Here is a 25542-nt window from a genome sequence, read left to right as displayed (position 1 = left end):
CTAACCTCCCCCATAAATTCCCACAACTGTGAACATTTAAATTGATAAAAACTGTGCAACTGTGAGATGAAATATAAAATAAATTTTATCTATTTATCTGTCAAAATAAAATGAATTCTGCCCATGCCTAAATATCACTCCTCAGACACACAGTTCTGCAAGCTCGTCAGGACAGGGGGATGGATTCTGATGTCCATGGGAAGCCCCAGTGACCCTCCCCACCAGCACAGGGGGCTGATTGCAGGACCCAGGGCTGGCTTTAGGCACCAGCTAAGGAAGCAGGTGCCTGGGGCAGCAAATCTGATAAAGGTCCCAGGCCCAGCAGGGAGATGAGGTTTCTCACTGGGTTTCTGAATTCCTGTGTTGCTCCATCAGAGGTTAAACTCTAATGCTGGCCTGCACTAGAGGAGATCACTGTGCTAAACACTGGGTGGACCCCAAAACCCTTGAATCCACCCACAAAAGGGCTCCAGACAGCGCAGGACTGTGCCAAATACCCAGGGCCGGTTCTAGGTTTTTTGCCACCCCAAGCAAAAAATTTTTTGGCTGCCAGCGCTGGGCTGCCCCTCGTACTCCCTGCTGCCCAGCCCTGGGCTCTCCCCCTGCCACCCATACCTCCTGCCACCCCCGCCCTGGGCTCTCCCCCCCCCCCCACCTGCACCCTCCTTCCACCGCAGCCCTGAGTCACTGGTAACTCACTCCCAGGGCAGGTCATTCAGCAGGAATTTTGGATGTGCACAGAACACAGACAGGATTGGGTCCCATATGGTTACAGAGCTGCAGTAAAGTGGAACAATTTTCAGCTTGTGTGATTGGAGGATATCTGGCTGCATATTATAAGACTGTCCTCCATAAATGAGGAAAAGTTGAGGTGCCTTTATTATTCTTTTGTTCCACTCTTTCTTTCTATGGGGAATTTGCCAATGCAATGTCACTGTCTTCCTTTCAAACAAACAAAAAGGCAGAACCCGGGGCTGCCCCAGGGGCTGGGTCCAGCCAGCGGAAAAAGCACCTCCCTCCCAGAAGGGGTTCTCATGCCCCAGTCTGAGTTTCAGTGAAATCAACAGCGCAGGGTCTGTCACTGTTGTGCTGGGATCAGCAGCCCGGAGAGGAGGAGTCCGGGCGGACCAACGGGCTGGATTCCGGTAAATCACATGAGTTCCCTCGCCCGGCCCCAGCCCCAGCTCCTTCCAAAACAGGAGCGGGAGCAAATAGCAGATAGGGCCCTGTCCCTGCTGCTCAGTGGCACTCATGCTCCCAGCCACAGACATGGCTCCCCGCTGCAACCTCCCCCCTCATCTCCCCAGCACCCCCCCCCACACACACACACACTTCCCCAGCAGCTCTTAGTCACAGCAGCACCTCTGCCACTAGGGTGACCAGATGTCCCAATTTTATAGGGACAGTCCTGATATTTGGTGCTTTTTTTAAATATAGGCTCCTATTACCCCCCACCCCCATCCCAATGTTTCACACTTGCTATCTGATCACCCTACCTGTCACCAACACGATGATTGAAACAGGAGGGTTTGCAGGATCCAGTCCTAGTCGGTTCTCTCACATATTATTGCTCCATATTTCATACAGCAGGAGGCCATTCATGAAGAGGGTCTCAGTGCAGGCACTGGGACTCCAGCTCTGGAGCCCAGAGGGGAAGGGGCTGAGATCCAGGCAGCTGGAGCTGGTCAGTGTGTCAGGAACTGCTTCCCTCAGAATTTGCTAACTAGCAAAAACTTAAACTCTTGAAACTTACCTAGGTTTATGCCCTAGCAGTCCCCTAAAAGGGCCTGTGTTTCCTGCTCCACACATGTGTAGTGCAGTGCTGCTCCCACCCCCACCCCACTAGGCACCCACACACCTGTCTCCTGCCCAATCTCTAGCATGACCCAGGGGAAAATAGGTCATCCTCTGCTTTTACCTTACCTTCAGGGCCCCGTTCAGCAGGTCTGCTCAGAGGCGGACCAGCTGATCTGGTCCCATTCTATATCTGGCCAGAGGAGGGGTGCCTGCCTCATCACTTTCAGCCCAGTGACTAGAGCACTCACCTGCCATGTGAAGACACTATGGGTGTGGGTGAACCCCCCATTCAGGGAGGCTAGCCCCCAACTCTGCCCCCCATCCAAGGCCCTGGCCCTCCTTACCCACCACCAGAGCCAGAGCAGCCCAAACAACCTCACCATGGCCTGAGCCCCCCTGTGTCCCAAGCTGCTGGTCAGCCCAAGCCACCCCTTGCTGCCAGTTGGTCCACCCAGGCCATTCGCTGGACCAAGCCACCCCTGGTGGCCAGCCAGCCCAAGTGCCAAGCCACCAGACTGCGATGGAGAGATGGAGCAAGGTTGGGGTCTCAGGGCAGCACCACGGCCTCAATTTGGGGACTCTTAGCCTCCCCTGGCCTATTATACCCACCACCCATGAAAGAGATCCAGGTTCACATCCCCTCTGAGGGAGAGAAAAGACTTGAGCTGGGGCCTCCCACACCGCACAGGAGAGTGCTCTAAATATTTGCTCCAGCATCTTTCCAGGTACTGAAGTTAGGCTGGCTGGTCTGAAATTCCCTGGGTCCTCTTTGTTCCCCTAAAGCTAGATACAATGTTTGCCCTTCTCCACTCGGGGAGGGGGGGTCCTCCTCTGTCCTCCATGAGTTCTCAGCAATAATCATTAATAGCTCTGAGATGGCTTCAGTCAGTTCCTTCAGTGCCCACAGGTGAATTTCAGCAGGCCCCACCAACTTGAATACATCTACCGTACCTACACATTCTTTAAGCTGTTCATTCCCTATTTTGGCTGGCATTCCTCCCCACTTGCTCCTAATATTAATTGTGCTCTGGTCACAATTAAACTTCTTAGTGAAGACTGAAGTAAAATAGGCATTAAACACCCCGGTGTCAGTGACTGGACAATCATACCTAAAGCCAGGTCAGAACAGGGGTCACTAACCAGAGCTAGGAGCCAACACTGGAGCCAGAGCTGATGTCAGGAACCTGAGTCAAGAGTCAGAACTGGGTTAGCTGGAATGAGGCAAACCAGGGGCAAGGCTAGAACAAGGCAGGTGCTATCACAGCAGCACCTGATGCTTTGAGCAGCCTTTAATGTGGTGCTGCTGCTGGGCTTAAGAGCTGCTCTGCTGACTCTCCCAACCAATCAGGTGCTATAGCCAATCAAGCAGCCTAGTGCAGGCCAGCTGTGCTGATTAGATTGGCCAGAGACTGGCTCTGGTGCAGCCCCTGGTGTCTGATACTCAGTCTGGTTGAGGTTGTTGGTTATTAGCTCAGCTCTCCTTCTTCGCTAAGTAGGGGGCCTGCACTTCCCTTCGTCTTTTTCTTGCTCCGAACATATTTATAGAACCTCTCCTGATTGCCGTTTTGTCCCTAGCTAGGTGTAGCTAATTCCCGCAGGAACAGCGAACCGCAGCCTCTGGGAGCTGTGAGTAGCCGGACCTACAGACGCTCAGGCAAACAAAGCGCCTCACAGCCTGCCGGGAGCTTACCCGGAACAAGCTGCGGCCCAGGGCTGAGAACCCCTGCTGTAACCTCCCTGGTCTGGCACCCTCAGAATCTGACTGGTCCCAAACCAGGTAATTTGCTGGACCAGGGGAGGTCAATGTGAGCCTCACCGCTCCCGGCCGTTGTCCCTGGGACACCGGCCCCTCCGCTCTCCAGGGACTCTCGGGCTCCACTGCTGGCCCCCGGACCACCAGGGCTCTGCTCCCCAGGGGCTCAGCTCCCAGCCTCTGGCCCCCTGCTCCTCCGGCCGCTGCCAGCTCCACTCTTCCCTGGTCCCACAACACTCCTGGCCCCAGCCCGTCAGTTTTCTTCCCTTGAGTGTTCCAGCCCTGAGCACCCACTGGGTCACCGACTATGCCAGACCAGGGGTGTTGCCGGATTAGGGGAGTCTGGATTAGAGAGGTTCAACCTGTAGCATCAATTATTATTTTCTATGTTTATTTATTATTAAAACCGTACACTGAGCAGCGCAATGACATCCATGTGCACAGGGTTAACCAAGCCGCGCTGAGGAAAACAGGAGTAACCAAAACACTGCTTTAAAAAGGAGTTAAAAATAAATAACTAAAATAGAGTGAAGCTGCATTTACAGTGGCTTCTAGGAAACAGAGTAACTGTCAGGCCCTGGGAACAGCAGGTCAGAGCCGCATCAAGTGCCAATGAATTATTTTATGTAACAAAGACCTATGGGGCAATGGGCTTTAACACCACAGCCCTGGGGGAGGGGTGCTGAGATGGGCCAGCAAGGAACACCAGCCTCTCTGCCACATGGCCTATTTTGGCAACCACTGCAGATGGCTCACCCCACTGTGATAACTTTTATCCCCTCTGCCTATTCGTTTCTTAAAGTTGCTTGTTTGGAGGCTTTTCTGGGCTGTGGCTTCTGCCTTTTTTTTTTTTTTTTTGGGTGGAATATCCTGCCGGAGCACGTGATTGGCTCCCAGTTGCACAGGCTGCTAAAAGAAGCTTTAAAAGGCTGCTTGCCCTTGATATTTTTCCCTTTTGCTTTCCGGTTGCCTGTGGGTGTGGTTGGTTGGGCTGCTGGCTGCCTGCAAAGGGCAGAGAGAACAGAGACCCACCCAGCCGCCATGGCCTCTCCAGCTACAGCAAGGGACATAGAAGATGAAGCTATTTGCTCCATCTGCCTGGGGTATCTGACAGAGCCGGTGACTATCGCGTGTGGGCAACTTCTGCCGAGCCTGCCTCAGCCAGTACTGTGCGGAAAAGGGAGCAGGGACACCCCTGACCTGTCCCCAGTGCAGAGCCCAGTTCCAGAAAGGGGAGTTCAGGCCCAACACCCAGCTGAACAACATCGTACAAAAGCTCAAACAACTGGGATTGAAACCAGGAAAAGGGCAAAAGGAGGATCTGTGTGAGAGACACGAGCAACGTCTCAAACGATTCTGTGAGGAGGATGGAGAAACCATTTGCGTGGTGTGTGAGAAATCCCGGGACCACAAGTCTCACACGGTGGTTCCCGTGGAGGAGGCTGCCCAGGAGTACAAGGTAGGAAATGCTGTTGACTTTGCTTAATTAAACCCCTTAAGGACCCCAGGTTTATCCCCCATCAATCCAAGGACAATCTTTCACACCTGGCTGCCTAAGGTTAGGCACCTAAACGAAAGGGGCCTGGTTTTCAGGGGGGTGAGCACTGGGGGTTGTGTCTAATGGGAAAAGATCCAGACATTTTTGCCCCAACACTACAAGTTTCAATGCCTGATAGAGAGAACAGGGCTGATGGCTCTTTGTGCACCTGCAACCCGTCTGCCAGGTGGAGCGGGCAGCAAGAAGGGCTGGGTTCAATATACAACACAGAACCAGCTCGAGCCCCCACCCAGTGACCTGGGCAAATCACACCCCACCCTGTGCGCCTCTGAGAGGCAAAACTTCCTCTTTCTAAAGCAAAGAATCTGAGTGTGGAAAACACAGGTGCTGGCTTCCTCGTTTCCCCAGGGGTGCTCAAGCCCTGCTCTGCACAGGCCCCGCCCCCACTCCATCCCTTCCCCCAAGACCCCACCCCACCCCACCTCTGCCTGCCCTGTTCGGCCCCCTCACCCGAGCGTGCCCTGCCCTCGCTCTGCCCTCTCTCCCAATGCCTCCAGCTCTATACGTTCAGTCTCTTGAGGTTCTACCCTGCTCTTAGTGATTGTCAGCTCTTAGGCTTTGTCTGCACTACAAAGTTTTGCTGGCAAAGTGAGGCCACTTTAATTAAAGCCGCTGTTGCATGTGCACACTAGCTCCTTGTGCAGGCAGAGCACATTCACACTAGCAGCTCTTACATCCACACAGAGAGCAGCACGGTTAGTAGCAATCCCGCTCTGAAAACTGGCCACCAGGGTGCTTTGCAGAGGTGAAAGTGGGCCGGTGCGGGCCGGAGCAGTGCTCTGGCAAGAGCCGGCCGCCAGTCCAGCCCACACACAGCCGACATTTGCTCCCCCATCGGCGGCCCTGCCGGTAGGTCCCAGCAGCACGGCCGCACTAGCGAGGTTAAAGCGCTGCCATGGCAGCACTGCCGGACCCTACCAGCAGGGCTGCCAACGAGGGGGGGGCAAAAGGGGCTGCTGCCCTGGGCCCCAGCTTTGGGTGGCCCTGTGGGGCCCAGGGTAGCCTGAGGGATTAGCAGGGGGCCTGGCGCCAGCCGGCAACAGGGGTTGCGTGCGCACCCGCACTCACTGCAGCCAGCGGGAAGCGGAGCGACCCGGCGCCAGCCGTGTTGCTTGGGGGCGGGGGAGGAATGGAACCACCCCCCTCCCTGCACTCACCATTGGTGGGAAGCGGAGCCCCTTGGCCCTTCTGCCCCAAGCCCCCTTCCAGGAGGCCAGAGCCACCAACCCTGTTAAGGATGCCGGGCCTGGTACAGGAAGCACTGGTACGTCCCGGTGTCTACTTTCACTGACGGTGCTCAGAAACAGCCAGGAAGTACTTCCACCTTTTCATGTTCTCTGTATGTATAAATATCTCCTGTCTGTGTGTTCCATTCTATGCATCCGAAGAAGTGAGCTGTAGCTCACGAAAGCTCATGCTAAAATAAATTTGTTAGTCTCTAAGGTGCCACAAGTACTCCTGTTCTTTTTGCGGATACAGACTAACACGGCTGCTACTCTGAAACCAGGAAGTACTGGCACTTCTCTGCGACTGCCTTGTTCTCCAGGATCTCAGCTTTCACTTTGTGTTAAACTGACTCTCCAGCTGTTCTGGTTGTGAAGAAAACCTCAAAACTGACCCACATGTAGGGATGCAGAGAGTCGGGCACAGCAGCTCGGAGAGGTGTGAACAACTCCAGTCCCTGAGTGGGGGGTGGGCTCAGGTGCCTGGGGATGATCCTTTAAATATCAGCATTGTTAGCAATTTCATTCACCTTGTGAGAGCGGAGAGGGAGAGTTACAGCCCAGCACCACGTACTGCCAGTGACACCTCCTTCCGGTGCCACAGGCGGGTGATGTTTGGGAGATGCCACCTCTTATTTTCCCCCCAGTAAGGAAGGTCCAGGCCCAGAGAGCCCACGTGTATATTCTAGCCCCATGAGGGGAGTCCGGCCCCAGGAGCCATTTGGAACCAATCAGCAACTCCATCGCATTTTGAACATCGCACCATCTCCTGTGAACAGACCATGCTGTCTCCTTTTGGTGACTCACCTGGGCGGAGCTTATTTTGTGGGTGGATCTTCAAAGAATCCAGCCATCTTTGTCCCTCTGTCCTCTCCCCCAGTCTGATTCCTGCTCATTTACGAAGCTGTTTTGATGGGTGCCAAGGCTGCTTTTCCGCCTCCTGTCTCTCACTAGCCCCTGCTGGCTCCCTCCTCACTGCTTCCTGCAGCAGCACCGCAAGGGTGTCACCGAACAGCTCCCCCAGGAGCTCTCAGTGGGGCACTGGGCCTGGGGCTCTCAGCAGCAGCTGCAGCAGCAGCCTGGGCCCTTGGGCAGAGAGGGGGAGACAACTTGAGGGCCCAGAGAAAAGAGAAGGAGTGAAATGGGGAGATTCTGCAAGGAGCTCAGGAGGGGACTCTCAGGGGCTCCTCTGGGTGCAGTACAGAGTCAGGCTGACAGAGCAGGAGCATGTTGCTGTGCCGGGTGAAGGAATCACACGCTGTCAAAGGGGAAGAGAGCCCTGGGTTATTACAGCTCTGGAGCAGTTATAATTATGGGTGACACATTCCCCCAGACCAAGTGTTCCCTGTTCCTCACTGACCTTCAGCCACATCGCAGCTTCACCCTGTGCAGTTAATGGGACGGCGCTGGTGTCAGGCTCTCAGCTGCTGCCTGGGGGAGGCCACATGGGAGCCTGGCAGACAGATGAGAGCACCGTGTGGATCTTGTTCCTGGCCTGGGCCTGGGGCACAGTGCAGTGATGCATCATCCTAAGCTCCTTGCTCTCACCGGCAGAAGGGATTGTTCAGAACCTTCCCAGCTATTTCCCCTCTGGCCTGTGCTCAGTGATGTGAAACTTTAGCTAAAAACACAGGCCTTGAGAAGTCCTGAGTGTCTGCATGATGCAGAGCGTCCCCGCTCTGAGACTGGCATCTCTGCTCCCACGCTGCATTTGGGGCCCGCAGAGCTGAGTCTGCTGCCTCCTTCCAGGGTATTTTACTGCTTGTGTATGAAAGGACGATATCTATGGTACACGGGCACCAATGGTGCTGCCAGGAATGTCCTTGAGCGGATCACTGCAGACTACGTGGCTCTGGGAAGAAGGATAACGGAGTTTGAGGCGCAAGTGTTGTTCTCGTCCATCCTCCCTGTGCAAGGAAAAGGCCTGGGTAGACACCGTTGAATAGTGAAAGTCAATGAATGGCTATGCAGGTGGTGTCGGACAGAAGGCTTTGGATTCTTTGACCATGGGATGGTGTTCCAAGAAGAAGGATTGTTAGGCAGAGATGGGCTCCACCTAACGAAGAGAGGGAAGAGCTTCTTCGCAAGCAGGCTGGCTAACCTAATGAGGAGGTTAGGTTCATCGGGGAAGGAGACCAAAGCCCTGAGGTAAGTGGGGAAGTGGGATACCAGGAGGAAGCATGAGCAAGAGAGCGCAAGAGGGGAGGACTCCTGTCTCATACTGAGAAAGCAGGACGATCAGCGAGTTCTCTTAAGTGCCTATACACAAATGCAAGAAGCATGGGAAACAAGCAGGGAGAACTGGAAGTCCTGGCACAGTCAAGAAATTATGATGTGATTGGAATAACAGAGACTTGGTGGGATAACTCACATGACTGGAGTACAGTGATGGATGGCTATAAACTGTTCAGGAAGGATAGGCAGGGCAGAAAAGGTGGGGGAGTTGCATTGTATGTCAGAGAGCAGTATGACTGCTCAGATCTCCAGTATGAAACTGCAGAAAAACCTGAGAGTCTCTGGAGTAAGTTTAGAAGTGTGAGGTGTTGTTGTGGTGGGAGTCTGCTATAGACCACCAGACCAGAGGGATGAGGTGGACAAGGCTTTCTTCTGGCAACTAACAGAAGTTACTAGATCACAGGCCCTGGTTCTCAGGGGGGACTTCAGTCACTCCAGTATCTGCTGGGAGAGCAATACAACTGTGCATAGACAATCCAGGAAGTTTTTGGCAAATAAATGTAGAGGACAATTTCCTGGTGCAAGTGCTTGAGGAACCAACTAGGGGCAGAGCTCTTCTTGACCTGCTGCTCACAAACCGAGAAGAATTAGTAGGGGAAGCAAAAGTGGATGGGAACCTGGGAGGCAGTGACCATGAGATGGTCGAGTTCAGGATCCTGACACAAGGAAGACAGGAGAGCAGCAGAATATGGACCCTGCATTTCAGAAAAGTAGACTTTGACTCCCTCAGGGAACTGATGGGCAGGATCCCCTGGGAGAATAACATGAGGGGAAAAGGACTCCAGGAGAGCTGGCTGTATTTTAAAGAATCCTTATTGAGGTTGCCGGAACAAACCATCCCGATGTGTAAAAACGGGGGCGGCTCTAGGCCCCAGCACGCCAAGTGCGTGCTTGGGGAGGCATGCTGCGGGAGGCGCTCTGCCAGCCGCCGGGGGGGTGGCAGCAGGCAGGCAGCCTTCGGCGCCACGCCTGCGGAGGGTCCGCTGGTCCCGCGGCTCCACCGAAGCCGCAGCACCAGCGGACCCTCTGCACGCACGCCTGCAGGAGGTCCACTGGAGCCGCGGGACCAGCCACCGGCAGAGCGCCCCCCACGGCACGATGCCGTGCTTGGGGCAGCGAAATGTCTAGAGCCGCCCTTGTGTAGAAAGAATAGTAAATGTGGCAGGCGACCAGCTTGGCTTAACAGTGAAATCCTTGCTGATCTTAAACACAAAAAAGAAGCTTACAAGAAGTGGAAGTTTGGGCAAATGGCCAGGGAGGAGTATAAAAATATTACTCAGGCAAGCAGGAGTGAAATCAGGAAGGCCAAATCACACTTGCCGTTGCAGCTAGCAAGGGATGTTGAGTAACAAGAAGGGTTTCTACAGGTATGTTAGCAATAAGAAGAAGGTCAGGGAAAGTGTAAACCCCTTACTGAATGGGGGAGGCAACTTAGAGACAGAGATGTGGAAAAAGCTAATGTACTCAATGCTTTTTTTGCCTCTGTCTTCACGAATGAGGTCAGCTCCCAGACTGCTGAAGTGGGCAGCACAGTATGGGGAGGAGGTGGCTAGCCCTCTGTGGAGAAAGAAGTGGTTCAAGACTATTTAGAAAAGCTGGATGAGCACAAGTCTATGGAGCCAGATACACTGCATCTGAGGGTGATAAAGGTGTTGGCTGATGTGATTGCAGAGCCATTGGCCATTATCTTTGAAAACTCATGGCGATCGAGGAGGTCCTGGATGGCTGGAAAAAGGCTAATGTAGTGCCCATCTTTAAAAAGGGAAGGAGGAGGATCTGGGGAACTACAGGCCAGTCAGCCTCACCTCTATCCCTGGAAAAATCATGGAGCAGGTCCTCAAGGAATCAATTCTGAAGCACTTAGAAGAGAGGAAAGTGATCAGGAACAGTCAGCATGGATTCACCGAGGGCAAGTCATGCCTGACTAACCTAATTGCCTTCTATGAGGAGATAACTGGCTCTGTGGATGTGGGGAAAGCAGTGGATGTCTTATTCCTTGAGTTTAGCAAAGCTTTTGATACGGTCTCCCACAGTATTCTTGCCACCAAGTTAAAGAAGTATGGGCTTGTTGAATGGACTGTAAGGTGGATAGAAAGCTGGCTAGATTGTCAGGCTCAACGGGTAGTGATCAATGGCTCCATGTCTAGCTCACAGCTGGTATCAAGCGGAGTGCACCAAGGGTCGGTCCTGGGGCTGGTTTTGTTCAGTATCTTCATTAATGATCTAGAGGATGGTGTGGCCTGCACCCTCCGCAAGTTTCATGGATGACACTAAACTGGGAGGAGTGGTAGATACGCTGGAGGGTAGGGATAGGTTACAGAGAGACGTAGACAAATTAGATGACTGGGCCAAAAGAAACTTGATGAGGTTCAACAAGGACAAGTGCAGAGTCCTGCACTGAGGATGTAGGAATCCCATTCATTGCTACAGACTAGGGACCAAATGGCTAGGAAGTTCTGCAGAAAAGGACCTAGGGGTTACGGTGGATGAGAAGCTAGATATGAGTCAACAGTGTGCCCTTGTTGCCAAGAAGGCTAACGACATTTTGGGCTGTATAAGTAGGAGCATTGCCAGCAGATCGAGGGATGTGATCATTCCCCTCTATTTGATATTGTTGAGGCCTCATCAGGAGAACTGTGTCCAGTTTTGGGCCCCACACTACAAGAAGGATGTGGAAAAACTGGAAAGAATCCAGCGGAGGTCAACAAAAATGATTAGAGGGCTGGAGCACATGACTTATGAGGAGAGGCTGAGGGAACTGGGATTATTTAGTCTGCAGAAGAGAAGAATGAGGGGGGATTTGATAGCTGCTTTCAGTTACCTGAAAGGGGGTTCCAAAGAGGATGGTTCTAGACTGTTCTCGGTGGTATCAGATGACAGAACAAGGAGTAATGGTCTCAGGTTGCACTGGGGGAGGTTTAGGTTGGATATTAGGGAAAAAAAATTCACTTGAAGGGTGGTGAAGCACTGGAATGGGTTACCTGGGGAGGTAGTGTAATCTCCTTCCTTAGAGATTTTTAAGGTCAGGCTTGACAAAGCCCTGGCTGGGATGATTTAGTTGGGGATTGGTCCTGCTTTGAGCAGGGGGTTGGACTAGATGACCTGCTGAGGTCCCTTCCAACCCTATGATTCTATGATACTCTCCACCCTTCAGACAGGCAGACTAATGGCTGTTCATTGCACGCAATTTCCCTGCAGGAGAAACTCCAGGGAGCCCTGGGCCCTCTGAGGAAGGAGCTAGAGGAAGCCCTAGCGCTGACGTCTAAAGAGAAGGAGAAAACCACGGAGTGGCAGGTGGGTGTCCGGGTTTATCTCTCCCTGAGGCCTTCCCCCTGCAACGCTCCCAGGGATGAAGGAGCTGTGAAGCTCCAGGACGAGGGTATGAACCTGCTCTGGTTGCTTGCCCCGTGACAGAGGCTTGGTGCCAGCAGGATCAGGCTGTGTCTCTGGTGGGGGTCTCAGCACAGCAGCTCCTGTATGCGGCAGAGGAGGGGCAGTTCCTGGGCATAGTGAGGTGGTGCAAACTCACCCCAGTGCTCTCTGATAGGGGCAAATTCTCAATAGTGGGCGCAGTGTTTTCACTATGACACGGACCCTGTTTCCCTCCTGCAGGTGGGGGTGGTGTAGAGGCTGCTGCAGCCAGTGGGATTCAGGGGCCTCCATGAAATAGCTCCACAGTGTGTCTGCAGCCTGGAGGACACAAGGATTGTTCCTTCTCCATCCTCCTCCATCTCCTCCCCCACAGTCCCTGCATTTCATCTGCCCAGTGCCTGGGCCGGACACTAGAGCTGGGAGCTGTGGGGAGGATTTACCCCATGGGTGAGATTCAGAGTCACTCAGCCGGCTGCGCTGGGGCTGGGCTGGGAGCTGAGCTCTTCTGAACATCAAACCCAGTTATGGGTGCTGAGCTCTTTGCAAAGTCTGTCCCAAGGGTGCATCTAAAAGGCACCAACAGGTAGCTGTGAGCTAGCAGCCAGAATCATTACCCAGGGGGCTGGGTGGGCTTGTACAGCCCCTGCTGCTGTGGCTTCACTGGTACTAGGACCCAAGCCAGCTGGAGTGTGTCGTCACCTGCTGCCTTCACTCCTCCATTGCAGTGTGGACACCCCCTGAGTCAGCAGAGCCAGGGGCGGGTTAGTGTAAAGCCAGGCAGAGCTTGGCCACTTCACAGCCTCTGCTGCCATCATGTGGCCACCTCATCCCAGTCACCTGCTGCTGTTACTGTGACTTTACCTGTGCTTGTCTTAGCCAGGTGATGAACCCATGGGACACAATGTCTGTGCCAGTTCACCTGCCTTTCACAGTGAAATCCCCACAGAGAGTGTGGGGTGTGTGAGGAAGACACTAGCTGGTCACTGGACACATAGACATGGGGTGCTCAGGCAGGCTGGGTGAGGCCAAAGCCAGCTCTGACAATACCCTGGGTTCCCAACACCCATGTGAGCCCCACTCCCTTGTGTCCATCCCATGCCACCTGCAAGAACATACTGCGGCTTTACAAAGCACCCTAGACAACCCTGCTACCAAACTGGCCTTATTAATTTTCAACTTAAACAAACCCTTTGTGGTACGTTTCTCAAAGAAGTAAATATCCTTACAAACCTGATAGTGATTTAACATTCCCTGCTTCATGGACAGAGGCCCAGTCTGTGTAACTCAACATCTGCGTAACTCATGTTTTCTCTGTGCCTTTCCTATTCTTCTATCTCCAGAGGACAGTGATGAATAAGAGAGAGATGATTGCAGGTGAATTTAACAAACTGCACACACTGCTGAGAGAGGAGGAGCAGCTGCTTCTGCAGACCCTGGAGGAGGAGGAGAGGGAGACTCTGCAGAGACTACAGGAAAATGTAACCAAACTCTCCCAGCAAAGCTCCTCTCTGCAGCAGCTTATCACAGAGCTAGAGGAGAAGTGTCAGCAACCAGTTGTGGAGCTGCTAAAGGTGAGACGGCATCAAAATTCTCCACCCATCCAGAATTAGAACTCAGATCCCTGGGTCTGGATCCCAACAATTAGAGTAAATGTGTTCTGTGGTTTACTGATAAACAGAACATCCGGCTAAGGGCTCCATCAGTTCCAAAATATCCCAGTTCATGTTAGAGGAGAATTTTCCTCATGGAGACCCAGTGAGGCCATGGGAGTTTAAATGGATGATACAAGAATGATACTGAGCTGAACCCATCCCTGCTCTGACTCCAGAACACTGGACCCAACACAGGCGATAAACACAGATACTGATGGGTTGGGTCCCTAGAAGGGAGAATCCTTTAGCTAAATTCCTGTCTCACCTACATAAATGAAACAAGTGTTAATGCAAAATAGTGTACGAGATTTTATCACAAAACAGTGAAGCCTGGGAGGGTTGATCTATTTTCTAGATGAAAGTTTGATGCCCAGAGTGAAACTCTCACAGTTTTATGCACATTGTGTTAATACAGAACATTGATTCTCTTTTTTCCTTTCAGGATGTGAAAAGTACATTGAGCAGGTGTGTTTCCTATGTTCATTGCTCTTATATGCTTGGTAGTGGTTCTGGGATGATGTGTGTACAGAGCAGCTGAGTGATGATGGGACATTTTCTTTATAGGAGTGAGAATGTGAAACTCCAGAAACCAAAAGCTGTTTCTATTGGCCTGAGGAACATGTATAAAATTTCCCTTGACATGAGGGAAGCGCTGAAGAGATTCAGAGGTGAGTGGATTCTACTGGGACATTCAGCTGTGTTGTGCTGGGGCTCTGGACAGAGCCTGGGACCCCAGGACACGCTTGCGCCCAGCTGACAGGCTTAGAGCTGTGATAGCTGGAGGCTGATGCACTCAGTGCTGGGCAGTTTGCCTGCTACTTACAGCCACCTGCTGGTACTTGCCCAGGTGTCTGACCAGGCCCCGTCACTCTGACATCCTGACCCCTCCATGGCTGAGTTACTGGGTGTCCCTGAGCCAGGTGCTCTGAGGCCTGGACTGGGCCCATTGTGCTGGGAGCTGCACAGACGGGTAACGGATGACGTGTCTGTGCCTCTCTCCTGGGACACGTGAGGGCTGCGTTGTGTGGCCAGCACTCAGAGCTGCACCAGCCCCCATTAGCCAAGGCTGGCCCAGCTTTCTGAGCTGCAGGAGGGGCCAGTCTGGCTGCTGTGGTCTGACCTGGGCCGTGTGTTACTGGGTAACAAGCTGAATCCTACGGGCCCCTCGTCTGCTCTGAGCACAGCCCAGTGTGAGGTTGGGTCAGTGGTTTGCTGCTCAGTGAGTAAGACTCACTCACAAGAGTGTGACCCTGTCACAACAGCTGAGTGTGAGCTGCCCCCATCCAAACCCCTCCCACAACCCCAGCACGGAGACCGGGGGCAAAGGCAGAAACCTGACAGCGAGGAGGGACAGAGAAGAAGCTAAGGCAGAGGAGAGGAGGGTGGGAAGGTTCAGTGAGCTCGGTCTGTGATTGTTGAACTGGCTCATTCCTCCTACCCCCATCCCCCACTCCTCTCCTCCCACCCACCCCAGCAGGGGACAGTCGAAGGGGCCAAGCTGGGTGTGTCTGTCCCGGCCGATGGAGGCTGCGCAGTCGGTGCCGGCTGCAGGGCCAGGATCTCAGGGCTCTGGGGAGCAGGAACCCCAGGCTGTGGGGGAAGCAGCTTCCTCTCTGTGCCTGGCTGGAGCCAGCACGTCCCTGCTCCCCTCCCTGTTCACTGCTCCCAGCCCAGCACAGTCTGTGTCCACTGGGCCCTGAACCCGGCTGGGCTCTGGGCCATTCCACACCCCTGGCCCCTGAGCCTGTCGGGACCCTGAGCCAGTCACCTCAGTGCCTCGTTCTAGGGGATCACCAGCCCCTAGGGAGCCTCCTGTCAGCCCCCCAGAAGCCCCTTCCTGGGCAGGGTCCCACACCCTGAGTCACTCGCTGGCTGCTCCAGGCTGGCCAGGCCCAGGGTCTCCAGCAGGGCTGTTGGTGCTGGCACCGCGCTCGCTGCCAGAGCTCCCAGCCCCTGACCCAGCCCGGCCTATTGCCCCAGCGCTGACCCCTCCCCTGCGGGTGGGGACGCTGCTGCCAATGGCTGAGCCCCTCTCTCTGCCGCTGCCTCTGCTGCTGCGCTCCCAAGCTCAGCCTGTGCCAGGGCCAATGCGGCGCTGCTGGGGCTGCTCCTTCCTCGGCACCTGGGTTCTCGGTGTCTGGGGCAAATGGCGGGTGGGTGGGCAGGGACCTGCTCAGAGACACCCGCCCTGAGCTGCACCCAGAGGGCAGAGACCTGCCAGGGCCAGGCAGCAAAGTGCCACCACGCTGAGATTAACCCTTTCATCCACCCCCCCAGCAGCCCTGGCCGGTCAGTGCCACTCAACTGCCTGCACTCTGACCCCAGGGACCCGGGTCCGGCAGCTCAGGGGAGTCTCTGGGTAAATGTGTGGGGCAGAGTAACCAGGGCTCCCTGAGCCCCAGGGTCTCCGTGTGCAATGGGGAAGGCCCTGCACTGTCATGCAGACCTCTAGGGGCTGGGCAGTGAGTGTTGTTATTGATACCAGCCTCAGCCATTTCAGGGTATCTTGGCAAGCATCTTGCCTCAGTTTACCCTCTTCAGCACTCCTTAAATTACACCTCACAGTCCAAAAGGTCTGAGAGAAAAGTCCCCTCCTGGGGTCTGCTCTGAGTCCAAGTAAACCCCGAAATAAAATCTTTTCCCTCACTCTGCTCCAGCCTCCAGCTCTCACTGCAGCTCCTCACTGTCCTCAAGTCAGGAGCCCTCAGTCCTTCCCAGAATTGGGCTTGGATTAGTGTCCATGGTGTAATCAGATGACTCCAGCCCCACTTCCTGGAGCTGGGTCATTTCAGACTGTGCCTTTATTCTCTGCATCCACTTTCTCCAGCCGGGGGCAGCTCTCCAGGATTCTGTCCTGCTACAGCTGCTGCTGTCATTGTCATCTCTGGCAGCTCCTCCCCCTTAGGGGAGCTCCTCTGCCTAGGACAGTGGTCCCCAAACTTTTTTGATCAAGTCCTCCCTTACCTGGTTTGCGCCCCCACCCTGGGAGCTGCTGTCAGGATCTGGACCAGGAACGGGGCTCCAGTTGGGGCCAGAAGCTGGGGGCCATGGCTGGGAGTGAACCCGCATTTGGGGCCAGGAGCTGGGGGCTTCGGCCGGGGGCGGAACCATGTTTGGGGCTGCGGCTGCAGCTGGGTTCTCAGCCTGGAGCAGGGCCGGGAGTGGGTGGCTGAAGTCCGGGCCGGAGATGCAGCTGGGGCTGAGGGTGGGGCTGCAGTGGAGCTGGAGGCAGAGCAGAGCTGGGTGACGTTCCCTTCCCGCCACCCATGGGGGCTGGTCCAGGCCCTGTCAAGCCCCCCAAATGTTCCTCCACACCTTCTAGGGGGTCACGACCCACAGTTTGGGGAGCACTGCTCTAGGAGCCCCTTCCAGGCCCCTTGCTCTGGTGAGCTCTCCTGGGAGCTCCTCTCCTCAGCAGCTTCCTCTCCCTAGGATCCCTTCAGCTGAGCCCTGGTTACCCTTTATCAGCCTCATTAGCTGTTTCGCTGCAAAGTAGCCACCTAGGGATTTAATTACTGCCAGGTTGGTCTGGGTTGTCTCATTCTCCCTTACAGGAGCCTGTCACAGGTAGTCTGGTCCCTGAGTCCCCTAAAAGGACCAGCCCTCTTGATACATTTCCCCCCACCCCCAGAGCCAACCTGTATTCAAAGGGAGGCTTGACCATGGCTGACACTTGGTTATGTTCTGCTAGAAAAGTTTCAAACTCCGGGGAAGTAAATTGGTGGCCACTTCCAGGAGCTGCCCGGACCGAGGGAGGCAGGGGGCCTGCCTTAGCCCCGGGCCCCCGCTGCGCCACTGAGCAGACTTTTAATGTCCCAGTCGGTGGTGCCAACCGAAGCCGCTGGGGTCCCTTTTCGACCAGGCGTCCCAATAAAAAAACAGACACCTGGCAACCCTATGGACAGGTGCCAGCCCTAGGTCCTGTCCACATGGCCCAGTAACACCCTGCTGAGCCAGGTACAGGCAGCCACATGCCAGCCCAGGCCCCTGGCAGAGACCCCGAGCTGCCAGCTGCCATGGTCACTAACAGTGTTAACTCTGTCACGTGCCACTCACCAGGCTTAGAGCCCCCAGGGCCCAGCCCCAGGAACTGCTGTAACCTAGAACCAGAGCAATGCAGGGCTGGAAGGGCCCTCGAGAGGTCACCTAGTCCAGCCCCTCACACTAGGTCAGGGACTAGACTATCCCAGGCAGGGATTTGTCCAGCCTGTTCTTACAAACCTCCAGTGACGGGGATCCCACAACCTCCCCTGGAGCCGGGTCCAGAGCTTCACGGCCCTGAGAATTAGAAAGTGTTTCCTCATCTCCAGCCTCAACCTCCCTTGCTGCAGATTGTGCCTGTTGCTCCTTGGACAGGCCCTCGCCCTGCCTGCTGGGGCACTGGCTGTGTCACCAAGCCTGAGCATCGCTGTTATCGCACTGAATGGCTGGCGGTGCTGGGCTGGCTCAGGGGGGCAGTGAATGCAGCTGGGGCCTTTCACTCCCCAGTCACCGATCTCAGCCCAGGCTCAGAGTCCAGTTCCCAGCGGATAGGAGCTCACATCGTAACTCGCTTTAACGGCAGCCTCACTGGCCATCTCCGCAGGGAGGCCAAGGCCTGAATGGGCCACAGGGACGATTCCTCCCCAGGGAGAGGCTCCGGCAGATGTCAGGGCTGAGCCACGTTGGCAGGACAGTGGGGGGCTCACACGGCCTCTGTCTCCTTATACCCTCAATACACAGAGCTCCAGCAGCCGGGGTGTAAAACTCAATTCGTATCCCCGGCACCGATCTCACTGACACTGCCCCAAGGGTCCTCTCCTACTGGGGTTGGGGAGTGAGTAAGGGGCACTGGAAGAGGGGGGCCGTGGGGCCATGGCCCCATCACTTTTACCAATGGGAGGGCTATTCCCTCCCACTTTTTACCAGCTGTAAGGGTGAGTGACGCTGGGGGAGGGGGCCGAGAGGAGAGACCAGCGGGTCAGGGTGTTGGGGAAGAGGTGGTGTGAAGGCAGGGGCTCAGGAAGAAGGGGCAGTGTGAGAGCAAGGGTTCAGGGGTGCGGGGACAGGAGCTCAGGGAGAAGGGCTGGCACGAGTGGGTGACCCCTCTACTTTGAGGGAGCTTCCATCACTCCTGGGGAGAGCACCATCCCGGATCCTGATCCACGGGCACATCTGTGTATTTGCCGGGTGCACAGAGCTCTCTGTGTGGAGACACTTTCACGCTCACCCAGGAACCAGTGCTGGGAGGCCCCACTGCCCAGGAGGCTGAGGGCTCTCACTCCCCTGCCCTGGAGGTGAAGAGAGGGGCCCTGGGGCTGCTGTTCCCCGTCCCAGGAAGGGGGTGAAGGGGATGTGGACACAGACAATGTCCCCTCTTGCACTGTGAGGGGCAGACCTGGCTCCACCTTGGGCTTCAGAGCCTGAGCTCCAGCCAGACCCTGAAAATCTTTGCGGCTATTTTTAATTCCAAAGAGGGAGTCCCGCAAGCCTGAATCTGTCCACCCTGTTCCAAGACTCGCTGCTGCAGGCTGTGTAGAAGGACCCAAAGCGTCTCCAGAGTCTGGGTGTGAAAGTTCCCAGCGGGTCTGACCCAGGGCTGGTTAATGGGAGCGAGGGGGGTGGCTGGCACAGTCGTTAGATGGAGACACCTGAGCTCCTGGGTCTCTGAGATGGTCTCTGTGACTGTTATCCGCTCTGGGGGATGCCCAGGTGCAGCTGCAGAGGGTCTGTGCCGCTAGCATCATCCATGGGACAAATGGTTCTGGGCAGAGAGTTCAGGCTGGAGCCAAGTCTCCATTTTCAGCCTGATTTGTGGGGGTGAGATCAGGGGCCCAGGGGGCATTTGTCTGCAAAGGGCAAATTAAACAGCAGCTCTGGAGTGTTTGACAGCTGATGTCCTGAGCCTGGCCTGCCTGTAACTGCGTTTCTGGGGATGTTGACAGTCTCTCATTGCGAGTCACTGGGGTTGGGGCTCCTAAGTTGCTCAGACAGGTTTGCAGTGGAGCTGGGTGAAATGTTTTGGACAAATAGTTTATTTGCTGCAAAATTATATTTTGGGTCAGGAGAAACTATTTGTGACTCCATGTCGTGTTTGCTGACTAGTTTCAATGAACAGACAAAGGTTTCGCCACTTCCCTTGTAGCCTTTAGCCCAGTGGCTGGGCCCTCAGCTGGGAGCCCCAGGTTCAATCCTCCCGTGTGATGCCATGAGAGCTCGAACCGCTGGGCTCCAGGTGTCTGATGACGTCCCCCTGTGTCTAAACACTGCCATGGGCACTGGGCCAGAGCGTGGGGGTGACAATAACTCTGCAGCCCAGTGGGTTGAGCCTCCACCTGGGAGCCCAGAGTCCAGCTCCCCTGCTCCAGTGACCCTGTAATTATTGATCCATAACCCCAGTGAGGGGAGGGGTTACGGCCCCTGGCACAGCTGTGTCTCAGTCATGTCTGCCGGGGTTTCCTTTCACTGATGTAGCTGCACCGGTGCCAAACCTTAGTCCAGACAAACTGTGCAGGTGTGAACTGGGACTGGTCCCTGGTGCAGCTTCTCCCAGATGGAGGGGGCAGTGAGGAAATCCCCCCTCCCCTCCCCACTGCCCTGGCCTCATTAGCAACAGCCCATTAGTGCGCGTTTATACCCCTCCCCGCCCGAACCTTCCACTGTACTGCCTCCCAACTGATCCCAATCCAGACAACTGCCCCCATCGGGGTGGGGCTCGGCCCGGCAAGGGGAGGGGCTGGCTTTGGGGTTTCCCTGGCTGGAAGGTGGGGACCGTGGGGCCTGCCAGCATGGAGAGTCCCAGCTGCTCCCCCTGGGGCAGGGCTGCACCCCCAGTGTGTGTGGGGACAGCACCGACCTGCTCTGAGCGAGAAACCAACCACACATGGCCCCAAAGCAAGAGAGATTCCCTGGGGCCTGCCTCTCCCTCCCCCCTCTCTGGCTCCCGCCCCTCCCTTATCCTTCCCCCACCCCTGTGAGGGACCCTGGACCCTGCGTCTATTCTGACCCCTCACCCACATCCCTCCCTCTCTTCTCACTCCCTTTCTGCTCCCCTGGGGCCCTGCCCCTCTACTCCCACTTTGCCTCCCTGGCACATGCCCCTGCCCTCCACCCATCTCTGCCCCACTGGAACAGCCCATCCCTTCTCCCCCTGCCCTCCTGGCATTTGCCCCTCTCCCCCAAACATCCTCTGCACCCTGGAGTCCTCCTATCACTTCACACCCCCACTATATCGTGGCATCCACCTCTCCCCTTCCCCTCCTCTGTGTCATGTCTCCCACCCCACCCCTCACCCTCCTCTGCTGTCCTGACTTTCACCCTTCTTACTCCCCTCAGCCCTCCTGACACCTGCCCCTCTCCCCACCCTCTCTGACCCCTGGCACCCGCCCCTTCCCTCGTCCCCCTGTGCCCACCCCTCCTCTAGCCCCACTCTGACCCCCTGGCACCTGCCTCTCCCCAATCCCCTCTCCTAACACCTCCCTCTACCCACCTGCCCTGCCTCTCACCCCTCTCTGCCCCCTGGTGCTTGTCCCTCCCCTCCTCTGCCCTCCCTGTGCCTGCCCTTCTGCTCAACCCCCTCAATCCCCTGGCACCTGCCCTCTCCCTTCCCCCTGCACCCTCCTGCTGCCTGCCCCTTCCCTCCTCCTGCCCCCCAGCACCTGCCCCTCCCCGTGTCCCCTTCCATCCTGGTGCCCATCCTCCCCACCCTCTGCCCCACTGACCCTGCTCTCCTCTCGCCCCTCTGCCACCATCCCCCATGCCACTTTCTCTTTGTCACCCCGGCCCCGCCCCGCCCCCGCTGGCTCCGTGACACCTGCAGCCCTCAACACTCCTCCCGTCCCCTGGTTCCAGCTCCTCCTCTGCCCCAAGTCCCAGCTCTACCCTGGCACCATCTGCCTCCCTGGTGCAAGTCCCTTCTCTCACCCCCCTTTGGGACCCCTGGTCTCAGCCCTTCCCCTCACCTCAGCACTGCCCCACCCCTCCCCTCACCCTCTCCTAACCTCTGGGCCCCACCCCTCCCTTCATCCTCCCTCTGCCCCCCTGGTGCCCACATCTCCCTGCACACGCCTCTGCCCCCCTAGGGCCTGCCCTTCTCCACACCCCTCTCTGTCCCCCTTCTGCTCACCCGCTCCCTCACACCCCATTCTGCCCCTTTGGCACCAATGACTGTTCATTCACTCCCCCCCCCATGGTTCCACCTCCCCACTCCTCATCATCTCACCCCCTGGGAGCTCACCCTGCCCTTGATTTCCCCTGCCCCATTGGAGCTCCCCCATTTACTCACACTCCTCTGCCCCCTGGTGCCTGCCCCTTCCCTTGCTTCCCTGTGCCCCCTGGGGTCCATCCCCTTCTTCTGCCCTGGTGCCCACCCCTCCCTCACCCCCTGCAGCCCCCTGGAACCTGCCCTTCCCTTCACACCCCCTCTGCCCCCTGGTGCCTACCCCATCCCTTATCACCCCATAGCCCTTGTGCCTGCCCCACCCCTATGTCCCTCCCTCCCCCCTCTGCTCGTGTCACCTCACCCTCCCCTTTCCTCTCCCAGCATCAGTCTGTCACTTCCCCTCCCCCGACACCTTCTCACCCCTCCCCCCTCCTCCTGCCCTTTCCCCCCATTGTCTCCTCACAGGCAGAGGGCCCTGACTCCCCTCAGGCAACAACCCCACCCCCCCAGCCCCAGTGATTAACGGGGCTGCAGGTTAATTTCCCTTGATCCCAGTGACCAGCCCCTGCCCCCGGCCCTGACTCTGTGACTCTCTCCCCAGTGGACGTGACTCTGGATCCAGACACAGCAAATCCCAACCTCGTCCTGTCTGAGGATCGGAAACGTGTGAGACAGGGAGACACTCGCCAGGATCTGCCCGACAACCCTGAGAGATTTGATCCTTGTGTCTGTGTCCTGGGCGCTGAGGGGTTCGCGGGCGGGAGGCGTTACTGGGAGGTGGAGGTGGGAGACAAGACTGACTGGGTGCTGGGGGTTTGTAGGGAATCTGTGAGCAGGAAGGAGAAGGTCAGAGGCACACCTAAGGATGGATACTGGGCTGTGTGGCTGAGGGATGGGGGATACAAGGCCTGCACCTCCCCCCGTACCTCCCTCCCTGTGAGCGTCAGGCCCAGCCGGGTGGGGATTTTCCTGCACTATGAGGCAGGCGAGGTCTCGTTTTACAATGTGACTGACAGGTCCCATCTCTTCACTTTCACTGACACCTTCTCTGGGAAGCTCCGCCCTTATTTCTATCCTGGTCTCAGCGCTGGGGGTACAAACGCGGCTCCCCTGATAATCTGCCCGGTCCCAGCTCAGGCCGGAGGGAATCTCTGTCCCTGACAGTGACCCCGCGGCACAGACTGGCCCCTCCCAGCCCTGCTGCTCTTCCCGACCCCAGTGGTGGGGGTCAGTTACTGCAGCAACTGGACTTTCTGTGCTGACCGGACGCTGCCAGTTTCCCTTTTCAGCTGGAGGTTCCAGTCAAAAACCGGACACCTGGGAACCCCCAGCCCCCACCTTTCCCATCCCCCCCCAAGGGTAGCAGATGGTGGGGGATGGGGTCATTCACTCTTGTTAGAATTTTCTACCCCTGTGAAATCTCAATGTAAAATATGAAAGAAAAAATATTTTAATTTAGAAAATTTTATTGTAACAAGGTGTAAATACAAGAATATTTTAATTTACATTTCAACAGTATTTCAAAAACAAGCATCTAAATATATTTGTAGAAATGGAATTATTTACATTTTTTTAAATTTTTCTCTCAAACCTATAGTGAAGTTTAATATCTCTAAATAACGTCATTTGTATTTCAACTGTGGAATTTCAAGAAATCCAAAATATTTATCTTAACACAATAAACTATTAAATTCTCAGACTGGGTTGTTCAGTTACAATGTACATGTGTTATAAACATCACAACTACACAAGTTGCTCTCTGTTCTCTCTCCCCCCGCCTCTTTATTGTCTTGACTGGTTCTCTCTGGAAGGCAGGGCACATACACCCACCTCCTGCACTACACCTTTAACAATTAATAGTTGAAAAAATGATAGAATTAATTAAGCAATATATTTAAGTTAACTCACAGAAGATTATATAATAGTCTTTGAACTTCTGTCAGCATTAATTCATGTGATTTTTAACTTTCTAGCTACATATCATTGGTAATCAAGATATGACTCTTCCTTTCTTTTTCTCACATCAGTTAACAAAACACGGTCCCCAACTTCAAATGCTCTCTTCCTATCGATAGAAATCTCTTCTACAATCTCCATTTTTTAGTTTATTTTTCTTTAGAAATATTATTTGCAGGCAATGTACTATCACTGTGCACTGTTGATTTCAATGTACTGCCAGGCTCTTCATGTTCTTGGTTTTAAGGACACAACAAATGTAGCGTGATAAAGAAATAGAGAAGGGGTTGTATTCCTTTACTGAATCATCACAAATTAACACAATTAAAGATGCTGACACTTAGTGACACATAACATGAAATTTAGTGAAGCTTTTTGGCAAACCTTTCTTTTTTACTATAAGTCAGTTGAAAGGGTGATATTTTTGATGTCATGTGAGGTTTAGGGTACAAAGAAAAGAAAGTTGCTCCAGGAAATTCATCACAATTCCTCTGGGTTCTGTCCACCACCTTCTGGAATTCTCTGTAAAAATATCAGAGGGGTAGCCATGTTAGTCTGGATCTGTAAAAGCAGCAAAGAATCCTATGGCACCTTATAGACTAACAGACGTTTTGGAGCATGAGCTTTCGTGGGTGAATACCATACTCACTTGCATCTGACGAAGTGGGTATTCACTCACGAAAGCTCATGCTCCAAAACGTCTGTTAGTCTATAAGGTGCCACAGGATTCTTTGCTGCTTCTGTAAAAATAGTGACTGATTGATCTAATTCCTTGAAATTAGAGATTGAGACTAATTTCTTGAAGAGCTACTGAGCAGAGTCTGAGGGGAGACACATCACATGGCATTGCTAAGACTACTTTTTGTTTTAAACGTGATGTGTGATGAACATTTTCAATGTAATAATTCAGTTTTGAAGATTTATTCACAATATGCCATTCATGGCAGAGTGCTCTAAACTTACCTTGATTATTTGAAAATAAATACCCTAAAATTATCTTTTGATGGATTAATTTGTGCTTTTTATCCAGTCTGCTGGTGTCTAGGTGGCATAGGCTGCTGAAGCTATGTGTTCTTTCTAGTTTTTAACACAGGGAAATTTTAATCTTAAAAATAGATAATTTTCCCATAAATTTCCTTCAGAAATATCTGTGTTCCTTTCCCTATTTCTCACTGAATTATTTGTAATTACCGTGCTTCCAATCTTATTGTGTTATTACATGGGGAAATATGTTGGCAAATAGGTTAATATACAACATGGGTTTTTACTATCTGACAAGACACAAAAATGTGTTGTCACTCACAATTTACACCATGAAGTGTCATGAAGAGATTGCAGGCAATGTTCATTTTTAAACTTCTAACTCTGAATGGGCTCCTCCATCAGTTCCTGCAACCCCTGGCTGGCAGACCTCTGTGTGAATGAAGCAGCAGGCAGTCTGCCAGGGAACCTCCACCAAGTGTCTTTATGACTTTTTATGGTGCATCACAACATAGCAGCAGTTACGAGGAGCCTGCTCCCTGATTCAGACTTTTATACTGCTGCTCTCTTCTCAGCGCTGAGCTAGTGATCTCACCAGGGCTCCCCACAGGGAGCTGGGAGGCTCCAGGCAGCAGTCCGGTTGGCCACATGGAGCAGGGCAGGCTCAGCCCAGCTCAGAGCAGGAAACCTGGGCAGCAGCTAGGCTGGGAGCAGGGTCAAGCCATGGGGCAACCAAGCTCCAGGCACGGAGGGCACAGCCAGGCTAGGACAGGGGAGCCTCAAGGCAGCTGGGCCCTAGCTGGAGCCCCCTACCTGCCCCCAGAACAGCCTGGCTTTCTAGTCATTGGAGCCATGAACTGACAAGTATGACAGCC

At 54.5% G+C, this 25542-nt stretch overlaps 1 protein-coding gene and 1 pseudogene across 1 annotated transcript in view; both read left to right on the top strand.

Annotated features, from left to right (window-relative positions):
* LOC120383937 (E3 ubiquitin-protein ligase TRIM39-like) overlaps window positions 1-25542 on the top strand; it is a 961691-nt gene that overhangs the window by 724937 nt on the left and 211212 nt on the right. The window lies entirely within an intron of this gene.
* Window positions 4538-23069, top strand: LOC120383949 (annotated as a pseudogene).

Source organism: Mauremys reevesii, linkage group 15 (genome assembly GCF_016161935.1).
Source record: "Mauremys reevesii isolate NIE-2019 linkage group 15, ASM1616193v1, whole genome shotgun sequence".
NCBI classification, from domain to species: Eukaryota; Metazoa; Chordata; order Testudines; family Geoemydidae; genus Mauremys; species Mauremys reevesii.
The sequence above is the reverse complement of the archived record's forward strand: the minus strand, read 5'-3'. Positions and strand labels throughout refer to the sequence as shown.